Source organism: Mus musculus, chromosome 7 (assembly GCF_000001635.26).
Source record: "Mus musculus strain C57BL/6J chromosome 7, GRCm38.p6 C57BL/6J".
Classification (NCBI taxonomy): Eukaryota; Metazoa; Chordata; class Mammalia; order Rodentia; family Muridae; genus Mus; species Mus musculus.
In genome coordinates, this window is record NC_000073.6 from 141,921,346 (window position 1) to 141,945,333 (window position 23,988).

The 23,988-nt window shown below is 47.6% G+C and overlaps 1 long non-coding RNA gene across 4 annotated transcripts; it reads left to right on the top strand.

The window, feature by feature from the left end:
* The first annotated feature begins 2,957 nt into the window (after positions 1-2,957).
* Positions 2,958-22,405, top strand: Gm32539. 4 transcript variants are annotated; one of them, XR_378616.3, is made up of 3 exons: positions 2,958-3,436; positions 4,087-4,238; positions 21,244-22,405. It is a non-coding gene; the product is annotated as a predicted gene, 32539 (long non-coding RNA). The 4 variants fall into 4 exon arrangements; XR_378615.3 differs by having other exon boundaries at positions 2,958-3,107; positions 21,244-22,399; XR_870055.1 differs by lacking the exon at positions 21,244-22,405 and adding an exon at positions 19,529-19,550 and having other exon boundaries at positions 2,958-3,107.
* The last annotated feature ends 1,583 nt before the right edge of the window (positions 22,406-23,988 follow it).

A 23,988-nucleotide genomic window follows, 5' to 3' on the forward strand; every position in this document is an offset into this window, starting at 1 on the left:
AATGCAAATTAAAACACCCCAGAGATTCTTCCTCACACCAGTCAGAATAGCTAAGATCAAAAACTCAGGTAACAGCAGATTCCGGCAAGGATGTGGAGAAAAAGGAACATTCCGACATTGCTGGTGGGATTGCAAGCTGGTACAACCACTCTGGAAATCAGTTTAGTGGTTCCCTTCATCCTTAAAGGGCTTTTCTGGATCTATTCTAATGTGAGAAACATGTTGGCAGCAGGTGACTTTGTAATTCACATCATATGGAAATGACATGGTAACCAAACAAATAACAGCCTGTGGTCATCTCCTGAGTGGTGCTGATCCTGGCCAGTTCCTGGTGGCTCAGCTCTGATGCAGCTTTGCAGGTATATCAGCTTCCAGCCGTCTTGCAACCTAAACCGTTTTCCCTTTGCCTGTCTAGCTTGCCTTGTTTTTGTACTGATTTTTGCCTGTGGCCTGAGGTGCCTTTCCCTTTCTAGTGACCATTAAACTCTTCTTGTTCCTTTATTTCTCTGCTTTTAAGTCTTTCTCCACTACCTTCTGCCTGGAAATCTCTTGCTCATTCAGCAAGACCCAGTCTTAGGAGTTGTCAGGACATCTCAGGGGGACAAAAAGCACTTGTTGCCAAGACCATGGCACACACATTCCCAAATATATATATATATATATATATATATATATATACTAAAAATAAAGAAATAGATGGATGGATGGACAGACAGATAAAACTCATCATGGATAAAGGCAGTCTCCACAGTCCTAGGCACCAGCACTAATATTAGTCATCTTGGAATCTGGCAGAAATATCCCTTCTCACAGATGAGTAGATTCTTACATACAGGGCTGAGAGGCTGCACAGATAGCTAACATCCATGCACAGATAGCTTAGGGAAGCTTAGCTGCTTCTCACTCCTCACAAGAGCCTCACACCCCGCATAACAAAACAATAACAAAACCCAAAACCTTGTGTTTCTTCTCCCTTCGTGTGTGTGTGTGTGTGTGTGTGTGTGTGTGTGTGTGTGTGTGTGTGTATGTATGTGTGTGCTTATTCATAAGTCTGGGTGTGATCACATACATGCTATAACAGGAGAGCAGGAATCACACGACAACCTCATATGTCTGTCCTTGACATCGTTTGGACAATGCCTTGAGACATTGTCTCTGTCATTTCTCTGCTACATACTTCCAGCTAGCTCTGTAAGCTTCTGACCCTTCCTGTCTCTGCCACCCATCACACATTAGGAGTGCCAGGATTGTAGGAGTGAGTTTCTGTGCTCAGCTTTGTATGGGTTCTGGGTATTTGAACACAGGTCTGCATGCTTGTGTGCAAGTGCTTTGTCCACAGAGACACCTCCACAGTCTTTTCAGACAAAGCCTCTCGCTGGTCTGAAACTTGCCAAATGGCCGAGACTGGCCAGTCAGCAAGCCTTGGGGATCCTCCTGTTTCTGCCTTCCCAGCTCTGAGATTACAAATTTACAGCATCATGTTTAGTTTTTCTATTTTTAAATGTGTATGAGTGTTTGCCCACTTGATTTGTATAAACCATGTGAAACAGTATCCACAGAAGTCAGAAAAGAGAGTAAAATCCCCTGGGACTGGAATTGCAGACAGTTATGAGCTGCCATGTGGGTGCTGGGAACTGAAATCAAGCCGCCTGGAAGAGCAGCCAGTGCTCCTGCCCACTGAGCCATCTCTCCAGCCCCAGTGCTCAGCGTTTTACATGGGTGCTGGGGACTGACCCCAATCTTTGAGTTTGTTTACAGGGAAACACTATTTACTGAACAGCACAGACAAAGGACTCAGAATTCAACTAACTTCCTTGTAAACTGGTCAGGCACATACATCATGGGAACTAGAACATTTTATCCTGGAAAGAGGTGGGAGGCTCCCAAGACTCAGGAGCTTCAGGAGGCTGACAATGCAGATAAAACTCTGCAATTCACTGCTACATCTACTCCAGTAGTGACAAGCTCGACAGGCCCCGAAAACCTGGGCGCTGTCCTGAGGCGAAAAGTTCATGGACACTTAGTCTCCTGGAATCGTGGCATCCTGTATAAAGAATGCTCCAATGTCCTTGCTTTAGTTGGTAAACAGATCTGTGTGCTTTCCTTTAATATTGCTTTATTACAAGTGCTCTTAAGGATTGATATTTTGACATATAGCTAAGTTAGATTTTAGGCAGTCCTTGATCGACCCTGGGCATGGATAGCTAAGTCACTGCCCTACACAGGAATTTACCATTATCTAGGAAGAAGGAAGTTTGTGATCTAAGAAGGAACCAGAGTAGATACTTAGAAGTATAGATAGCTGAGTTACACCCATACACAAGTATTTACAATGGCCTAGGGGGAAGGTGGACTATACAATAGACTAGAATAAGAACTATGGCAAGGGCATGAAGCCCTTGACCCTGGCTTCTAAGATTAAGTGGACCTTAGGTGGAGCTGTTTTTGATCCCAGTTGTTAACATTGAATTTTATCCCAGTTGGTTCCTGCCAGTACTTTTGTGTTTACATTCCTCTGTTTTGTGTAAGAATCCAGTAACCTCTTTGTACCTTGCCAAAGTTGTGTCACCCAACTTCCCTATTTTCTTCTGTATAAAAAGCTTGATGCTTGATTTGACAAATTGCATTCAGATTCTGCACAATCTCTTGCGTCGCTTCTGTTTGTCATTCGCTGACTCCTTGTCCACCTGCAACCAGAGACCCGTTCCACACAGATAGGAGACCCAAAAGGGGGATAGTCTGTGGCAATTCATAGGGCCATTGTTGTGCTCACCTCGTCCAGCAAGAAAAACACAACACGGTCGGATTCTTCTCAACAGCCTTCTTTATTTCAGGAACACCTCGATGCTACGGGAACCCGGGAAAGCCAGGGAGGACTGCTTATATACACCCCAGCACTGGGGAGAGCTATGTGTCCTCCTGGGATTGGTCAGTCTGCCAGCAGATTGATTTGTATGCACCCGCTTGGGAGGGGTTGGCGCCAGATTCGGGCTAGCGCCTGCGCAGTGCCATTGTTTACGACGGTGTACCGGAAGCCGGCGCCATCTTTTAGGTGCCCAGCTGCCTACAGCTCATAACTCTACCAAGACTGTATAAGATCGCAAGCAGTAAGTGTTGGGGAGGAGAGATGCCTTTGTGAAGCTACCTGCAACCTGTGTTCTATCAAAGAAGCTTTAAGTCCTTGGTTCACCAAGCTAGACTTGGGTGGAAAGGATGTCTTCGATCTGCCCTTGATACCTTACCTAGAGTGAACAAACATTTTGTTCACGTCTCCCCCAGAAAACGTCACAACAGAGGCAGGAGGACAACCTCACAGAAGTAGATGCACCTGGCTGTGATTCATGGTTTTAGAGTGGACTTCAGAACCCCTTGAAAAGATAATATAGCTGAAAGAGTGACTGTTTCAGTCAGCTGATTATGGAGAAAAGATGTCCAGGTGGGAACACTGTGTTCTATGACCCTGGCTCTGTGGGAGAGGACATTAAGAACAGAATGGAGAGAGGGGCTCCCAGTTCTCAAGTTCTTCCAGCCACCTCCTAGGACCATTTGAATTTGATGCACCTCAGAGTGTTTGCTTCTGCAGGCTGTCATAGTGTTGAGCCTGCCTCTTGTAAGGCTCCATCCTCCCATCCTACACCCACAATTGTTCCCTAGCCTCCTCTGAACAATGTTTCCAAATAAGAGGGAAGAAAGGCCACTGATCAGAAATCAGAAATCACCGGTCCTGCCTGCAGAAACCAAGTCAGGGGACCTCTAGCGCCACCTGGCGGTCGAGGTGCAAGAGTCTCCACCCCCCTCCGCACCCCCAGAGGGGTGAAGGAGGGAGGGGATTCGAAGGCCAGGCTACAGTAGCCAGGATGGCCATGAGGTTTTCCAGCTCTTGAGCTTCCCAGCCAGCTTACCATCACCTTTTCGACTTTTCTGTCTCTGTATCTATCTTTGTCACCAGGTCTCTCAGTTTCACCTCCTCCCTCCTTTTAAAATGCTTTCTATTGATCTTCTGTTTCTTTCCCCTGCCCTGGCTTTACTCCTACAGCAAGAAGGAGCACTGCCCTTCACTGGCACCCTGACCCCCTTCTTTTTTAGGATCTGGAGGTGGTTTATGTGGCCAGAGTATCCCCAGAGCTGAGATTCCTCCAGTGACTGACGGCTTCGTGGTCCACTGGGCTCCTGGAGCATCAGACAACAATGGACAGCCTTTAAATTGGTGGCCGTTTGCCGCTGCTCAGGCGCTAACAGTAAGTGTCCCTTTTCTGAGTCTCTGGGCAATAGTGGACAGAGACATAGCTGTCCCTGAGAGGACAAAACTGACCACCTGAGTCCAGCACCCTGTTTCCATCAGCATCTGTACCACATCCCTCAACTCTATTTCCAGAGCATTATCAAGGGTCCACAAGGACTTGGCATTTCAGGAGATAAGCCAGAGAAACATGGAGGACAAAGCCAGAGCAGAGAGGAGAGCCAGGCCATGTGGGAGTGAGCAATAGGGTGTGCACATATGTGTGGCTGAGGTAGGTGAGGGGTCTACCACATGCCTGTGTAGCCGTGGCACATGATTTGTCCTCATATACTGTGGAGGTATTGTACACAAAGGGACTTTGTATGTATGTATACATGTGTGTAGTTCATGTACATGTATGAGCATAGATATCTGCACAAAGGTACATGATGTGGTTATAGACAAATGTAGTGGAGTGTGGGTATATAGTTGTGCATATGAATTGTGATGTGTGTGTGGTTATGTAGCACACATACATATCTGTTTTGTGTGCACATACATGAATGTGTAGTACATAGTGGGCATACAGACATGCAGGTCTCAGAGTGTAGTTGGCATGTGTGCATTGTGTGTGTAGGTGTAAGTGCACACATACGTATGTGGGGCCTTTCTGATCCAGTGTATGGGACTCTTCTTGTTTCTGGGGGAACCTTGGCTAATGACACCCACCTACCAAGAGAGTGGTAGGCACTGCACCCAGGTGCTAAGATGACCCACAAAACAATAACACACCAGTGTGTGTGTGTGTGTGTGTGTGTGTGTGTGTTGGCATCACACCATGACTGTCCCAAATGCTGTAGAGTAATCATCCCTTGGAGGAATGGTTGCCCCAACTGGGTGGACCACAGGGGATCACTTCTGATGTTGATAGAAATACTTTCTGGTGCATGATAAGATATGAAGGGAAGCTACCAGAAAATAGATACAGGATTAAAACATGCAACCCACCCCTGAGATGAGAAGTGGAACAAAGAGAGTTCAGTTGACATGGCGATGACTAGTGTCTTAGTGATCTTTTTATTCTCGTATAACACACCATGACCAAGGCAACTTATAAAAGGAAGCATGCAATTTGGCTTACTGTTTCATAGGGTTACAGTCCATAATGGTGGAGCAAAGAAACAGCTAAGAGCTCACATCTTGATCCATAACCATGAGGCAGCGAGAGAGGACTGAGTCCTTTTGAAAATTCAAAGCCTGCCCCCAGGGACATATCTCCTCCAATACACCCACACTTCCTAAGCCTTCCCAAACTGTTCTACCAACTGGAGATCAAGAATCTAAATTCTACTTTAAAGCACCACAGCTGGAGAAGGATGTAAGGGCCTGCTCAGTAGGTGGCAGAGTAGATGGGAACACTGAGAATCACAGTAGTGTCCAGGCCTCAATCTCTACTGAGACTTTCAGCTTTGAGAGTGTTGGGAAAGAGACCAAAGCCAGCATGCCATTTATAGGAGACACAATAGAAAATGAACAACAAAAAAGGGGAGAAAACAGAGGTTAGGCAGCCAGCCAAGAAGACAAAGAGAAAACAACTGTGCTTATAAATACATATAATAGATGCTCATTTAAATGGTTAAGTGTGGCACTGGCAAGATAAGGTTTAGCGGTTAAGAACACTGTTTGCTCTTCTAGAGAACCTGGGTTCAGTTTCCAGCACCTAGATCAACTATAATTCCAGTTCCAGGGGATCTGATGTCCTCTTGTAACCTCTGTGGGCAACAGACATGCTTACATACATTCAGGCAAACCATCCAAACATATTAAATAAATTATATACATTTTAAACGTCAGGTGGGCTGGCTCTGAGCCACAGATAGCTCATCAGGTGAAGGGGCTGGCAAACCTGACAACCTGAGTTTGACGAGAACCCATGTGGTGGAAGGAGAGAATTGACCCTTGAAGATCATTGTTTGACCTCAGCAGATGAGCCATGACATAGGCATGTGTGTGTGTGTGTGTGTGTGTGTGTGTGTACATACACAGAGGCACAGAGACACACACAGAGAGACACACAGGCACACACAAAATGTAATAACATTTTTTTCTAAAATATTAGGCCAGATGTGGTAGTGTATACCAGTAACCCTGGCCAAAGGAGCAGAATTATGAATTCAAACCCATCCTAGGCTATATTGTGAGCCCCTGTCTCAACAAAACAAAACAATATGTACACCCCCTCCCACAAACCATAAATAAATCAAAAAGTGAAAACTCAGCACGTGTCGAGAAAGGAAAGGAAAGGACGGTGTTATAGACATTTAGCTACTTATGCCATTAAACTTCCAACTATTGAAATGGATAATTTGTAGGTCAGAACATTTGGGGTCAGAACAAACTCATTCACTAAACTCATTCCCAAATGTCCTGTGATAGCATCCTAGGACCCAGGCCAACTAGAGTAGGGACAGGGAGTAGATAAACATGGGCCCCTGCCCGTGAGCCTCCAACTTTGTAACAGGACCTGGAGAGGCAGACAGCCAGGCTGAAGGTGACTGGGAGAGTGGAGGTAGTGACTTTTGCCTGATACTGATACAGTGAGGACCTGACGGCGGGCTCAGTGAATAGTCAAGTTGTATATTCCGTCCAAATGTGAACATAAGCTGTGTCCCTACAGCTGCAGACAGCTCCCTCGGTCCTGGCTCCTGCACAGTCACAGACTAGACTGGCTCCTGCACAGTCACAGACTAGACAGAGAACCACTCATATAGACACACACAGACATGTACACAGACAATCCACATGTCACACACACCCAGACATACATTCACACAGCCCAGTCTCACACACAGTCCCAGAGAAACACACACAGAGACACATAGACATAGGCATGCATACATAGATACACATAGACTAGCATACAGACAGCTCACACGTCACAGATCCATAGACACACACACACACACACACACACACACACACTCACACCAAGAAAGAAATACACCAAAAGAGAAAGACACAGGACAATACTTCAGAGGATGCAGACACAAAGACTCCAAGGAGGTTCACTCTTCCGTTTATGTTAGTCCCTGTGCCCCATATTCAGGAGGTGTCCCTGTCCCATGGCTATACCTATGGCCTGTCCCCTGCCCCTCCCAAGATAAATGGTTTTCCAGGCTTGGAACTGTGGGTTCTCTACACTTGTGGAAATGCACAGAGCTGCCTTTGTGCTTCCTAAATAAGACACTAGGAACGGGAGGATGGAAATAGCAGCTAGTCGTGGTGGGAAGCGGGTTATCTCGGCGCGAGGGCGGCAACAGTAGGAAGTCTATTATTGCACCCAGCTCAGCGCACAGAGCGGGAAGTGCATCAGGAATAGAAATCAGTGTCTTAGCAGCCCAGGATGTGGCTCAGAGTGCCCCCCCCAAGCAATGTCCCCTAACTCCTTCCATGTCAGACGGACAGGACATTCCTTACGTCTAAAACGAAGCACAAAGGAGAATTTAGGGAGACTTAGCGTGTTCACTTCCAAGTTTTTGGCCCACGGCAGAGGCGGTTTTCTCTGTTTTTGGTTATGAATTAAATTCTCCCAGACTGTCACGGTTTTTGTAGTTCTCTGACACATCTCTTGCTGGATTTACTCACAGGTATTTGATATTTGGAGGGGGGTACCATGAACATCGTCTCCTCTTAACCATGGTTTGAACAACTTGGTTTTTTGTTGTTGTGTTGTTGTTGCAGCTTGGTTTGACTTTAGTTTTTGTCACTGTGATGGTTGCTGGCTGTTTGTTTTAGACATCTCTAATGTAGTTGAGGATGACCTTGAACTCCCGATCGATCTTCCTGCCTGTTGAGAGGACGTGTGTACATCACCTCACCTGGCTCACAACTGACTTCTTGCACCACTTTTTCCTTTTTTCTTAGTAGTTTCCTGCATATGTAAGTATGGTAGGTGTGTGTGTGTCTGAGTGTGTACTGGTGTGTGTGTGTGTGTGTGTGTGTGTATGAGTGTGTGTCCATGTGAAAGCCCACGGCTGATGTTATGAGTCTTCCTCCAGCTTCCTTCTGCCTTTTCATTGTGCTCTTAGATTTGGCTAGTCTCCTCACTAGCCAACTTGCCCCAGGAATCCCTTGTCTCTGCCTTCGAGGGCTGTAATTGGAGGCAGGCTGCTGTGCCCACTTGGCACTTGTGTGGTTTCTGGTGATCCAGTCCTCTCACATGAACGGATAGAGCTTTACCTGCTGAGTCCTATTCTCAGCTCACATTCATTTTTTTAAAAAAAGAATTATTTACTTTTTATACAATTTTTATTAGATATTTTCTTCATTCACACTTTTTTATGTACACTGTAGCTGTCTTCAGAAGAAGGCATCGGGTCCTATTACAGATGGCTGTAAGCCACCCTGTGGTTGCTGGGAATTAAACTCAGGGCCCCTGGAACCTCTCCAGCTCCCTTACATTAATTTTTTTAGTAAAGCAAAATACATAGGATGTTAAATGTTCCACCTTAACCATTGTAAATGCATACACAGCTTGGCAGCAGTAAGTACCTCACACTAGTGTGTGGCCGCTCCTCTCCTGACCTTCTACTTCTCAGACTAAAACTACTCCCTCTGTGCTGATTTTGCAGTTTACCTCAGCCAGTGTCCCAAAGAGCCATGGGCCAAGGGCTTGCATAGAAATTCATTTTCTTATAGCCTTAGAAACTGGAAGTCAGAGATGAGGGTATCACAGGGCTGACTCTTCCAAGGTATCTGTCCTTGGTTTGAGAGAGTATCTTCTGTCTTCACATGGCTGGCCTCTGACTGTGTGTGCCCTGATCATGTGTCTGTCTGTTTCTGTGTACACACATTCACATGCATGGGAGCAGTCATGTATGTGGAGGTCAGAGACCAGCCTTGCATCCTATCTTCTCTCTTGTTCCCTGTTGCATATGGTAGGCTGGCTGGCCAGTCTGCACTCTTCTTGTATCTCTGCCTCCCATCCTGCCATGGAGCACTGGTATTTCAGATGCATGCCCCCACACCCAGCTTTACGTGAGTTCTGGGGACTCAAATTCAGGTTCTTAGGTTCGCATGGCAAGCGTTTTACCCACTGAGCCATCTCCCCCCAGCCTCTTCTTTTTAAATGTGTTTCATTAGCATATAGTAATTATGCATAAGTGGATTTCATTGACATTCATACATGTATACAACTTACTTTGATCATATTCATCCCTCGTTATTGTCTATTGCCACACCCCCACTCCCACCACTTTCCTTCCTTTTCACAACTAATGCATTTTCCACTTTTATATCTTCATTTTTTTCCCTTGTAACCCAATGAGTTTCATTAGGGTGGATTATAGGAGCATGCACGCCCTGAAATCCTTTTCTTCTTAGGACCCCGGTTCTATGGGTCAGGGTCAATCCTGGTGACCTCCCTATAACTTTGCTACTTCCTACCTGGCCCCATCGTAGGGTCACAGTGTGCAATACTGGGGCTAGAGGCTGGATTTTCCACGTGTCCAACTGTGTCTCATGTGAGGGTAGCACTCTGCTTTTTCTCTGTGTTCTCCAGAGCCTGGGATTGAAGGCAGTTTCCTACAAGCCTTAGCTCCATTCATAATGTCAAGGATGGCTTATGTGACTCACCAGGGTGCTTGAAGACATTTTCTCTGTTCCTAGTTGGCTGCTTTTTTTTTTTAATTATTATGAATGATTGAAAGCATTACCAGCATCTATTGAGAAGAGCCAGCAATTCCTTCCTTCCCTCTGTTCACACACGGGCTTTGCTGATGACTCTTCCAAAGGTCCCTTGTCCCAGGTGTCCCATGTACTGTAAATCCCAGGCACATGTTCACTTGCTATCTTCTCTGAAGTTCATCTACCACATCACAATCATCACTTCAGTTCTGTAGAAATGATGGGCTTCTGGGTTCCCTTTAGGGCTCAGCCAAGGCTGGGGTCTCTCCCATGGGCGTGGGGGCTAGGGCTGAGTCCCCCCATAGATTAGAACAGCAGCATGGGTGCCTGTCACTTAGAACCTCCATTGAATGACAGTGGCAGCTGCCATGAGCCATGCTGCTCATCTGAGACCTGTAGGGGGCACCTTTAGATGCCCAGTAGATACACACGTCACCTAGTGACTGAAGAAATATCCCCTACCTGTGAACAGAGGACCAAGTCCCATGCTGACGTCAGCTCTTCCCATGTTAATCTGGACAAGTCTGGTGAAGATTCAGGACCCAAGTAGTGGAATCAGACACATTGACCCCAAGATTCTGGCAAAGAACCCTGTATCAGAACAATCAGGGTAGAAAACTTGCCATGGAGGCTTGACAAAATGGCTCAGTAGGGAAGGGCACCCTTTGTCAAGTCTGATGACCTGTGTTTAATCCCCAGGGCGGGAAAGAACAGATTTCCATGTTGCTCTTTGGCTTCCACATCCATGCCATGCCATGCACACATACATGCACATGCAAATACAATACAATAAAATTGGAGAAGGGAAAACTTGAAAGAGAACCAGATGGTACAGCCTGGGAAACTCCCTGCAAACCTCTGGGAAGGATGCAGCCCAGATGTTTATGACAAGGGAATGCTACAAGGCATAGACAGAGATATGTTGAAATAACCCTCTGCCTTCGAAAGGGAATTGAAAAGACCTAATCCAGAGGGTGCTAGGCTAAGAGGCTGTGTGGGGCAGGCAGGGCCCTCAGAAGTAGATGCTCTGCACATTGGGACAGCAAGAGGTGCTGGGAAGAGGACTACACCTTCAATCTGCAACAGACTCTCCCATGAAAAGGATGAGAGGGAAAAGAACTGCTTTTAAGTGGATGCTTGTGCAGGTCAGATACTTGTTCTGGTCTCAGCCCCACTCATGTTGTCTTGTTGATTCAAACTTTTACAAATGTCTGTCTATCTATCTATCTATCTATCTATCTATCTATCTATCTATCTATCTATCCATCCATCCGTTTATTCATATGCATGTGTCTGTCTGAGCTTATGTGTACCACTTACATAGGCGTCCATCATAGGAGATCATCAGAAAGTGTCAGCTCCCTGGAATTGTAGATGCTTGCAAGCCACCCTGTGAGTACTGGGAACTGAACTCAGGTACATTCAGCCATTTTTCCAGCCCCCAAATAAGTCTTTTTTATTGACTAAATACGAGTTTCCAGGGGAGACTGGACCAAGGATGGTAAAGATAACAACTCTGCTCTGTAGGTAAAAATAGCCTGATGATGACATAGGGCCTGATGATGACATAGGGCCTGATGATGACAAAGGGCATATGATGACATAGGGCCTGATGATGACATAGGGCATATGATGACATAATCTGCCTGTGCACCTGAGTTCTGAAGACTGAAAACCCATAAGCAGTGGGGCTGGGGTGTTTGGTTTTAGTTTGATTGTTTTGTAGTCGTTCTCTCTTTCCCTCTCCCTCTGTTTCTCTTTCTCCTCACAATACACACACACACACACACACACACACACACACACACACACACACCACAGGGACTTTATAATACCTAAGAGTCTCCAATCAATAATTCTCTTGTCTCAGCCCTCTCATGCTGGGGTCACAGACATAGGGTATAATACTAGTTTAATAGTTGAACGATGGTGGTGGTGGGAGAGGATCATCCATGCTCAGCACAGACGGAATTGTTTTCCAATGCTTGGTCGACCTTTGGGTGCAGGGTGTGGGTGCAGAGGTGGCTAACAGTCACGTGTGTCTCCTTGACCCTGGAGGGCTAGACCTTTTCTTTATTTTTCTTCAAAATGTCAGGTATAGTTCTTAGGTCATGGAATTAAGGATATTCATTACTGGGCCAGCAAGATAAATAAAGGTACTTGTCACCGAGCCTGATGGCCTGAGTGTGGCCTCCAGAACTCACAGGGTGAACAGAGAGAACCAACTCCCGCAAGTTGTTCTGTGATCTCCACACGTGCACCAGGCAGAAACATGCAAGCACACACACCAAAAACTAATAATTTTTAAATTATTAGAAAGATTTATCATTGTTTAACTCCCTCAAGATGTGATGATGCACGCCTTTAATTCCAGTGCTTAGGTGGAGCCCTGTGAATTTAAGGCCAGCCTAACGTACGGAGTGAGTTCGGGGCCATAGCTGAGACTTTGTCTCAGACAATCAGATCAACATACAGTGACGCCAGGGGCGGGTCAGCCGTGTAACTATCCTGAAACCATTAGCTGTTGCCAGTTTTATGACAGTTACCAAAAAGTATTGTTAACCTCCGACTCCCGGTCACTGGGTGATTTCTTACTAGCCTCAGCACACACTCTCCAGAGCCTTACAGAAGACCCTTCCTCACTCTCTAAGGAGAAAAACAGCTAGGAACCTTAGTCAGTGGGTCTCCCTCCTAATAGCTTCGCTTGGGGCATGGGGCTTGACTCAGATTCTGCCTTTCTGCCTGGTATAGCAAATAAATGTGTGTGTGTGTGTGTGTGTGTGTGTGTGTGTGTGTGTGTGTGTGTGTGTGTTAAAAAAATAAGATTACAGATGTTTCCAAAGACTTTGAAGGTGTCTCCTACAAACCCCATCCAGCCCCTTCACATCACTCTCCACAGCATTTCAAACTCATCCTGTTTCTCCTACTGAGGAGGTTCAAAACCTAGGCCTGGATCTTTCCTGTCCGCACATAGGTGCAAATGTGTGACCCTGTTGGGGTCCCGGTGAGTGCTGGGGCCAGGCAGTAATATCCCCAGCCAGTGCATAGGCAGGGCCCAGTATGGGACACTGCACCCATCTGGAAGGGGGCATCTATAATTCCTTGTACACAAAGTCAGCTGATGGCAGAAAAAAATCTGCATCAGATGCATTAAGACCCAGGAGAACTCATTCCTCGCCAAGCAGGGCTGGCCAGGGTCCAAGAAGACCTCTCTACAAGCAGGCAGTGGCTGTTTGCAGTTCCTTCTGTGGCAGGTGGTACAATCTGAGTGGATCTCCAGGAAAGCCATGGGCACTCACACTTCTGTTCTCTGGAAGGCAGCCTCTCACTGCCTGGCCCTGTGGGGCCCTGGGACCTTGGCTGGTGGATCAGCTGCTCCATGTAGTCCCCACCCCCTTTCTCATTAGAATGCAGATGAGGGACCTTCAGGTTGATGATGGATGATGTATATCGGGCCCCAGGCTGACAGCACAAAGCCCCAGTCCCCGTGGTGGCCTGCACCTGCTCCGTCTGGTCTGACACTGGGAGATACGCTGCCTGCTGTGGGGGCAGGCTCAGTGTCCAGCTGCTGGCCTTCCTTCTCTTTGTCTCTCATTCACCAGGCTGTGGGCTTCCACTCCTCAAGGGAGGGGCCTGGCCAGGAGGTTGGGGTCTGATCAAGAACTGGGTGGCAAGGTTTTTCCAGTAGAATCACCTGCCTCGAACCCACATGACCTGCGGTTGAGGAATACCGCAGGCGCCTCTGTGCCCTTTGGGTCAGTGGTTTTGGCTTCTGCAATCTTCTGCCTTGTTCCTTGTCTCCCTGTTGGTCTGGGAGCTCCCAGGACATTTTAAGAACCTGGCAGGCCAGTCTGTCACTCATACGCAGGGTACAACTGACCATCTGCTTTCCTACTGCACTGACCCACGGCCTCAGGAAAGCAAGGTTCTGTCCCAAGAAACCAGTAACTACCAGGCAGTTCCAGGATGCCCATAGTAGCATTGCTGCACTAACTTGGAAGCAAGGTCTAGGAAGCTGGACCGGGCCCCTCATAGCCCCTGGGCCTGTGAGAGCCTTAAGGCCTATCTCCCTTATGCCTCAGCCTGTGGTCATGGAGAGCTTCGGACCCGCCTCTGCCCTGATTGCTACGCATCCTCTTCCCTTTGCAGAAAGTGAGTGTGATGTTAGTCAGGGATCTGCCAGGGTCCAACCCAAGCCTTCACCTGAGGGTAGCAGACCTAGTTAGAGCATCTGCTGTTTAGAGTAGCTCTTTCATAGCCAACGACAGCCAGCTTAATGCTGGGCTCACATCCTGCTGGCTTCTGGAAAGGTCCATGGCCTGGGTGTTTCTTAGCATAGGGCTTCCAGGATCATGCTTTTCTAGCCCACATATGATATTCTATACCCAGCTCCATCTTCCACTCCTTGGGAAAGGGCCACTACTCCCACGGGTATAACAGGTTTGGCCCCTGTAGTGGCCATTCCTGGTTGTCAACTTGACTATATTTGGAATGAACTACAATCCAGAATTGGAAGGCTCACCAGTGACCCTTATCTGGAGGCTTGGAGATCCTTATCTGGATCTTGGTAAGGAGATCTTGAGCCATAGTGGCTATGGATTCCAGAAGATTAAATCTCCGAGTTTAAGGAACACAGCTTTAATCTGGGCTATACCTTTTCATCTGGGATTAAGGGTGTGGTGGAACACACCTTTAATCTGGGCTACACCTTCTGCTGGAGACAATATAAGGACATTGGAAGAAGGGAGTCTAGCTCTTGCTCCTTTGCCTGCTTGCTGTGTGAGAGAGACTGAGTAACTGCTAGATCCTTGGACTTCCATTCACAGCTGCGACTGAACAATTGTTGGGAATTGGGCTGCCGACTGTAAGTCATCAATAAATTCCTTTACTATCTAGAGACTATCCATAAGTTATGTGACTCTAGAGAACCCTGACTAATACAGCCCCTATCCAGGAATCTGGATCCCTTGCTTTTAGAGTCATTCTGCTGGACACTGTAGGGTTGTATAGAGTTGGAGGGGGCTGTGTGGAAGCCCAGAAGATCCACTCTTGTCCAATTCACAGCATCTATGAGGGCATCTGCATAACAAAAGGATCTTCGAAGGTATCATCAAGTGGGGGAGCCCTGGATGACACCATCCTGGATTAGGGTGGCCCTGGCACAATGTGCTAATAAAAGAGATCCAAGAGGAATGGATAGGAAGGAGTGGGGCCATGAGAACATAGAGACAGGGGCTGGAGTGAAACAGATGTAGTTGAGGAACACTAAGGGGAGGCAGGGAAGACACTGCCCAGGTTTGGCTGCATCTTTCATGCCTCTGGCCCTGGGCTAGAGAGCAGTTGGAACAGTTTCTCAACCTCTCAATCTCCCTCCCCGCTCTCCCTCCCCCCTCCTCTGTGTGTGTATATTTCTTTCCCCTCTATGTGTATGTGTGCCTGTGTTGCCATGTGTGCTCTCTGTGTGTGTATGTACATGTACACACACTCATGAGTATTACTGTTTATTTGTAAATGCACATATATGTCAAAGGCCACAGGTTAACTTTGAGAATTTTCTTCAGGTACTGTGTGTCTTATTTTTTGAGACTGGCTGGGCCTGGAACCGGCCAATTAGGTGAGGTGGGCTGGCCAGAGAGCTTGGAGGTCTTCCCATCTCTATATCCCCAGTACAAAGCCCTCTGACCACCCACACGCTGTTATGTTGGTGTTTTGGAGACTGGATCTGCTGGCTGGCGTGGCAAGCATTTTACTGACTGAGCCACTCTCCAGCTGGATTAGTTAGTTCTCTGTCACTGTGGTAAAGCACAATGGCCAAAAGCAACTTCTAGAAGAGTTTATTTGGGGTGACTAGTCTAGAGGGAAAGGGCATAATGGCAGAGTAGGCTTGGGACAGGAAGCTGAGAGATCCATCTTCAACCACACGCAAAAGGCAGAGAAGGTAATCTGGAAGTGGGAGTGAGGTTCTAAAGTCTCTGAGCTCATCCCCAGTGACACACCTCTTCGACAAGAATCCATCTCCTAAACTCTCAAACAACTTCATCAACTGGGAACCAAGTTTTCAAATACTGAGCCATGGGGGACTTTTCTCACTCTAACCCCCATACCAGCCTAGGTGGCTTCTGTCTTATTTGGAGCCCTTATCTTATGAATGTAACACATTGAATCTTAGGAGGCATGACAGGGACCCTTGCCCACTCACATCTGTGCACAAGGCTCTTCTCCAGCAACGACATGGATCTTTCCGGGGTTCCCCTCAGGGGGTTCACAAGGATGTTGTCTTAGGCCAGCTGGTGACCGAGTAGTACGTGAGCTCTGAACAGTGGTCCAGTCCTTCCTGTGTTCTGATGAGGCGGTCTGCCCACATCACAGGTAAAATATGATCAGACTTTCAGAGGAAGCTCTGACACACGCTACAGCATGGATGGGCTTGGGGGACAGGCACAACAAAATAAGCCAGACACAAAAGACTATGTACTGCAAGAATCTACTCATAGGATGTGCTCAATGTCATCAGAAACACAGAGGCAGAAAGCAGGCTAGGCTCCTAGGGGCTGGGGAAGGTGGGAAGAAGATGTTTCATGGGACCAGAATTTCACTTGGGAGGATGGAAAGTTTGGATGGTAAAGGGAGCTTTGTGCTGCTGAGCTATGCACCTGAAAATGGCTAAGATGAGAAATTTTATATGTATTTGACCAGTTTTATTTCATGTATGGGTAAAACACGAGTGTCTGGTGCCCGTGGAGGCCAGAAGAGAGCATCAGTTACAGATGGATGGGAACTGTCATGTGGGTTCTGGGAACTGAACCAAGGTCCTTTGTAAAAAAGAGAAAGTTCTCTGAAGTGCTGAACTCCAGCCTCTAATTTTTATTACATTTATTTATTTTATGCCTGTGTGTATATGCATGAAATGAAAGCCACAGAATACATGTGGAGCTCAGAGGTCAACTTGTAAGAGTTGATCTCTCCTTCTGCCATGTGGGTCCCAGGGATTGAACTCATGTTTTCAAGCTTGGTGACAGGTACCCTTATCCCCTGAATAATATACTACCAGTCTGTATAGATGCTTTTGATAAGATATCTAGGATGTTCTTCAACTCCTCTGGGGTAAAGCATTGGGCAGGAGAGTGTGAGCCTCAGCCAAAACTTATGAAATTGCCTTCACCAGAAATACTGGCATTCCATTGGTTGTGATGGTTTCTTCTCATTTTAAGGAAAGCCAGTGATCAGCTGTGGGGTCATGCCTGTAATCCCAGCCTTGGGAAGCAGAGACAGGAGGATCATGAGTTCAAGGTCATCTTTTGCTACTTAGTGAATTGAAGTCAAGCTAGGGCTACATGAAATTTTGTCCCCCAACACCAAAGGAAAGGAAGAAAGGGAGGAAGGAGGGGAGAAATGAAGGAAGGTAGGAAGGAAGGAGGGAAAAAAGAAAAGAAGGCAGAAAAAGAAAGAAAAGATAGAAGGAAAGGGGGGAGAAGAAAAAAGAAAGGAAGAAAGAAAAAGATGAGAAGGAAGAGGAGGATAAAGTGAAGGAAAAATAATGCACTTGATGGAAGAGCCAGGGAGAATCCCTGTCTGTTACTGGGACCCTCTTCCTTCCATAAACAATAATGCATGATGCAACAAGAAGCCAATGCAGCAACCCCCCAGGAGTGTGACTGTATCACAAATGTACTTCTTCCCAGAAATACCAGCCTCAGAGGTCCCTTCTCAGGCATTAAGTAGATTGCTCGCTTAATACCCAGTGCAGAGGTGCACACAGAGAGCATCAATGAGGAGGGAGGTTGGCATCTGGCAGAGTTATCAGTACAGTTTGTCTATGAGCGCTGCAGCCCAGGAAGCAGAGCATGACACGCAAACTCTCCACAGCTGTTCAGATGTGTCCCCTGGCCCTTCTCCTTTGCTCCCCAGCCTGCATCAGGTCCCCACCTGACCTGTTTCCTGGAACCTTTTCTACCCCATCAGAAAGTGCTTCGAGGGATGGGGTGGAGGATTGTGCCCCTGCAGATCCACCTGCCCTGAGAATTCTTTCCTTTGGCTTTCAGGAAAGTCCCTGGGTCCCTTTAGATCAGCACCTCCCTCCATAGTCTCTCTCTTTAGTAAGACATATATTTCCTGGACACATACTACCTGAGCCCCATCTCTTTCACCTATGCCCTTGGGAACAATGGAGGACATCTTGCAGGGCTATTTGTTGAGGGAGGCGATGTACGTAAACCTGTTTGAGGAAATTCAGAGTTCTGTTCACAGCATAGAGTTAGATCCACAAATGTCAAACTAAAGCAATGGGTCCTTGGCATCCCAGCATTTATGCTGGTGACAAAGGTTTAACAGATGGCACAACTACAAAGAGTGTGTAGAAAGGGGTCTGGAGAGTTAGGTGGGGTGCACTGAGAAACTGGCTTTCTTCAGGGTCCTGATCACCTACTGGGAGCCTATGGCTTCAGGCTCCACCCAGAAGCCTCTGCTCAGAGGGTACAGACCCAGCCCATGGCTCCCCTTCTGGGATTGGCTGAAAGAAGGCACATGGGAGAATTGGCATGGAATGGGAAGGCAGTCAAGTAAGTAGTGGAGTCAGGGTGGGACGGGACAGGGCTGCTCAGTATGTTTTATGCCTAGGTATCAGGGCAGGAAGAATCTGGGGGTCCTCAGAACACAGGGCCTGGGAGGTCAGCAAGAAGGAGAGGGGTATGCTCAGGCAGCCCTTCTGGGAGGGGGAGAGTGTTTCCACGAGAGCCTGCAGCTTGTGTTGCATGGTGCACACACTCTGAGAATGGCCACAATGCCACCCTTAGTTCCAGTGTTCTCCTGGACCCAGTACTGCCCACCAAGAGGTGGTGACTGCCACCCTTGAGCCTTTGAGCAATGTTTGAAAAGATTCCAAATTGACTGTCAGCCTCAGACAACTTCTAGAGCCAACGTGAGGCAGATGAAACGATTCAACTTTTGCCTATGGTATTTGCTTAAGAGTGAATTGGTAAATACTGCCGAGCCACTGTTGATGTTAATGATGCACCGTCATTGTAAACATTGTTTTTAATGTTTATCTTTAAATAAGCTAAGATGTAAGGGGCTGGGTGATTTGACTTCCCAGCTGTTAGACCCTTCCTGGAGACCCCAATGCCCTTGAGCAGAAACTATCAACAAAGTAGCTAGGCTGGACTGCTCTTATGGTAGTCTGGGTGCTTGGTAACTCCATGGCTGCTTTGAGGAAGCTACGTTGCAACCACAGTTGCTTGCTGCTGAAACAGAACTCAGGCTCCAGAAGTTACTATCTCAGCTATGGACAAGACTTGCTTATTTTAGACTTTTCCCATTACAAACCCCACCTTTATCTAGGCCAAAAGAGGAACACTTCTAGCAGCCCAGAAGAAGGCCTATGTACTGGCTAGTTTTGTGTCAACTTGACACAGCTGGAGTTATCACAGAGAAAGGAACTTCAGTTGAAGAAATGCCTCCATGAGATCCAACTGTAAGGCATTTCCTCAACTAGTGATCAAGGGGGAAAGGCCCCTTGTGGGTGGGACCATCTCTGGGCTGGTAGTCTTGGGTTCTATAAGAGAGCAGGCTGAGCAAGCCAGGAGAAGCAAGCCAGTAAGGAACATCCCTCCATGTCCTCTGCATCAGCTCCTGCTTTCTGACCTGCTTGAGTTCCAGTCCTGACTTCCTTTGGTGATGAACAGCAGCGACATGGAAGTGTAAGCTGAATAAACCCTTTCCTCCCCAACTGGCTTCTTGGTCATGATGTTTGTGCAGGAATAGAAACCCTGACTAAGACAGCCTATGATTGATGTAAACACGACTTTATTTGCAGGAAGGATATGCTATGATTGGTGCAAAGATCCTTGCCCTGCCATCTCTTCTGTCCCTATATAGAAGGAAGATGTTTGGCTCATGTCTCTAGTCTTGTAGGAGACACCCTCCAGTGCTACCCCATGGTTTTGCAACATTGGTCACTGTCCTAGTTTGCTTTCTGATGCTGTGATAAAAACCATAACCAAAGTAACTTGGGAGAGGGAAGGATTTCAAGGCAGAAATCTGGAGGCAAGAACTGAAGCGGAGGCTGTGGATGGCTGCTACCTACTGGCTTGCTCTCTGTGGCTTGCTCAGCCTGCTTTCTTTCATGAACCCAGCATCACTTGCCCAAGAGTGACTCCATTCACTGGCAGTGATCTGGGCCCTCCCACATCAATCATCAGTGAAGAAAATGCCCCAGAGACGTGTTTAATCTGCCAATCTGATGGAGGCAATTCTTCAATTGATGTTTGCTCTTCCTAGACTCTGGGACCCAGATAATCCTAGCTCGTGTCAAGTGGATAAAAGCTAACAAGCATGGGCATGATATAAGGTGTTGCTGGAGAGGACTTCTCTTGCTGACTTTGGATCTTTATTGTTGGTAGAGTTGGAGATTCTGGTAACATGTGGATACAATGGCAGTGCCTTTTGAAATGGTGGCAGCAGGGCAGCAGCAAAGGTGAAGGTGGTCACTGTTATCCTGGCAGTGGGAGTGATGGTGGTGGCAACAGACACGAGAAGCTGCCTGAGGAGTTCCAAAAAGTGGCTGCAGAACAAATTATGGGCAGTGGGGATGGGGGGTGGGGTGGGGGGCAGGGAGGGGGAGGCTGCAAAGATGAGACGTGGCAGAAGTGGAGGAGGAAGGTAGGAAGGAAAGGAGGGAGGGAGGGAGAGACAGAGACAGAGAGAGACAGGCAGAGAGAGACAGAGACAGGCAGCAACAGACAGACAGACAGACAGACAGAGAAGGAGAGAGCATAAACTGAGTTGGTTTAGCAGATATAGGTGCTCACTACCAAGCTCGACAACCTGAGTTTGATCCTTGGGACCCATGTGGCAGACGGGACCAACTGATTTCTAAGAACTGTCCTCTGATGTATGTTGTGATCCACACACTCCAGCATGTGCATCCAAAAAAAAAAAACCAACATATTTAAAGTTTTATTTTACTATTGTATGCATATGTGTGCATTCTTGAGTGTATGTTTGTACAGAGTGTGCAGCAGGAGCCCATGGGGCTGGAAGAGTGCATCAGGTCCCCTAAAACTGAAGTTACAGGCAATTACGCACTGCCTGATGTGGGTGCTGGGAACTTAACCCAGGTCCTCTGTAAGAGCAGCAAGTACTTGTAACTGCTGAGCCATCTCTTCAGCCCCTGAAATTTATTTTAAAAGAAAGGCAGACGCTAAAGATGAGAAACTATAGCTTTGGTTGCTAGGAAAAGGTTCCAAAGGCCTCAGACCCCTTAAGCCCAAAAGCTGTAACTCCGGCTGCTATTAATGGTGGAAGGATTCCTCCTTTCCTTCATTCTTGTTTTTTCTCTCTAGGACTGACACCTGTAACATTAGCCACTGTGGCAGTGTGGGGGTCACCTCTAGGCCATTTAGGAAGATCAACACTAGGCCTGCTTCTGCCTTCTGCAGCTCACTGCTACCACTCATTGCTGATGGAAGCTGGGGATTACATAACTGCTATGTGCTGGAACCACTGACGGTCACAGTGCAGAGTAACCTGTGCACTGAGAGCCACACATCTCCGGCTTCTAAAACTTTGAACAGAAAGCCTTCCGCTCTCAGGTCTTGAGTTGTCAGCTTGGGGTTTTTGCCAGCCCACGCTAGGCCTTGGGAACTCAGGAGCCAGGGATTGTCTCCACTAGAAGAGTTTTTCTTTACCTGCCCACCAATTTCTATCCTTAAGGACCCCAGGCAAATGATTAAGGATGCAGTATGAGAACACACTTTCCTATGACAGGGCCAGCCTTTTTGTCTCCCAGCAGTTGACTAGCTCAGTGTGCACCCCAGCCCTGGCACAACACACACCGCAGCCTTGAGGAACCTTGTGAAGAATTAATTGGCCTATTTTATGGAAACTGAGGCACTAGTAGGCATGAGGGGCCAAGCCTCATGGCCAAAGGTAGACAGGAATGAAGTGGCTATTACACCCTAGGCCCAGCCTCCCCAACAGGCTTTCTGCCAGGAGACATAGTCTGCAGGGAGAGGAGGTGGGATGTCAGCAACACCTGTCTACTGGGATTCTGCTCTGAGCTCAGGAACCCTGTGGCTCTAGGAGCCTCTAGGCTACAGCCTTCTGTTGGGCAGCTCCTCTCTTCCCATGCCTGTTCTTTCCGGTACTCCTGGACCCCTCTGACTAGTCACTGGCAGGCACCCATATGCAGCAATGTCTGCAGCTCTCAACTATGTGTGGATAGCAGAGCTATGTAGAAATCTACAATCAAGAGGAGTCACAGCATCTGTTACAGGTGGTGAATGAATGCCCCTAACACTAGGCCACATCAGTTTCACAGGGAAAGTGTCAGCTCCCGGCAACTACAGTGAGCTCCCAACCAATAGGGGGTTGGGCCATGCCTGCCTCTACACACAGCTGATGTCAGCAGAGATGCCCTGGCTTCAAGCCCAGCACAGCGATTAGGAAAACACAATTCTTAATATCCGATATGTTTTAATGAAAATAAAATGCTCTCAATTTTCCTTCTGGTCTGCTGTTTGTCTTTGTCGAAGGGAGATCAGATGTTTTTGCTGCTTCTAGTCATTGAGGTTGAAAGACCTGTCAGGAGGGGAAACGGGCTGTGGGAAAATAGGCATAGGCAGAACTGCCAAGGAGCAGCAGGTTCTTGTCTGGAAAGTGGCCTGAGGTCACCAGGATGGAGTGGGAAGGGTGGCAGAAACCCTAGTCTGTCACAAAGACAGAGTCTGGCACAGCCAACAACAACCTTGGGCTTGGAAGTGTGCAATACAAACATGCATGCAGTTGGAACAGGTGTGCAGGACAGTTGAGCTGTGGCTTAGTAGTGTGACTCCAGACTACAGCTTGGAGACCCTCTATTCCTGTGCCACGCTGGGAGAAATTACTTGAGACCTCTTCCCCTTACAGCCACGACAGGGGCAAGTTTGTGATTACTCTGTGTACACTACACTAACCAAGCAGGCCCATTGGTCATGTTGGCATTGATCCATAGCTGCTTCTGTGAGTGGGGGCTTTGGGGAAAGCCAGCACACACACACCCCCCACAGGCCTGGGTCTGGGCCCTGGGTTTGCAAGGATCTAGACACAATTGCTCAGGAGGTACTCACAGCATGCTTGGCATCCACCCTAACACTGGTACATTCCAGTCCTGGGGAAGGACTGGGGAAAGGCTCAGAAAGTCGGGGGCTCAGAGTGAGTTGGGGAGAGACTAAGCGGTGACCATGGATGTACAGAGTCAGGCAGTTGTAAATACAAGGAGGCACTATGCAGATCCAAGGCGTCCCAGAGGGTCAGGGAGAAGAGGGAAGAAGGGGGATGCTGGCCTCATCAATGAGTAAATCCCTGGGCTTTGCTGTCAAGGTGAGGATCCTGGGGCTAGACCCTAGAGGATGTGGTTTGCTTTGCTTTTCAGTTGCTTTGCTGTTGCCATTAGACCTGAATGAATACTGAACACCACTGAGGAATTGAGGAGCAATAAGTACTGTGCATTGGGTGGACAAGGGTGGAGAGGAAAGGTCAAACCCTAGAGAACCGTGGGCCTCTCCCTGATTATCAGGGTGCCCACAGTTGCCCTTTGAAAAGGGCACCCTCTAAGAACAGCACCCTTATAGCCACCTGGACCACAGTTCCTCTACAGAGGTCCCATATATGAGAGGGAGGCCTGTGGTTTCTACATAAGACACCACAACTATACCCAATAATACAAGGCTTGATGACACGGTGGACAGAGATGGACCACCCATGTTGTAATCACTCCAGGGAGCTGAGGCAGGGGCACCTAGTTTCAGGGCTGTGGTGGGGCTACAGCTCACACAACTCGACTTTGTTTCTGCCCTGGACCTTGAGGAAGGGGGTCAGGAAGACAGAGCTCTGTGGCTTCTTCATAGAAGAAGTTGCCAGTCCAAGAACCACACTGCTGGAGTGAAACAGGATTCATGTTCCTCCATGTGTGAGCAAGCATGGGTCAGTGTAGCCATGTAGCCACCCAGTAGCCATGACAACCATAGCCTCTTACCCTCCTGCATCACTTGGGAAATAGTCAGGTCAAGACCAACAGAGAAGCACAGTACTGGAGGTTCCTGAGAAAG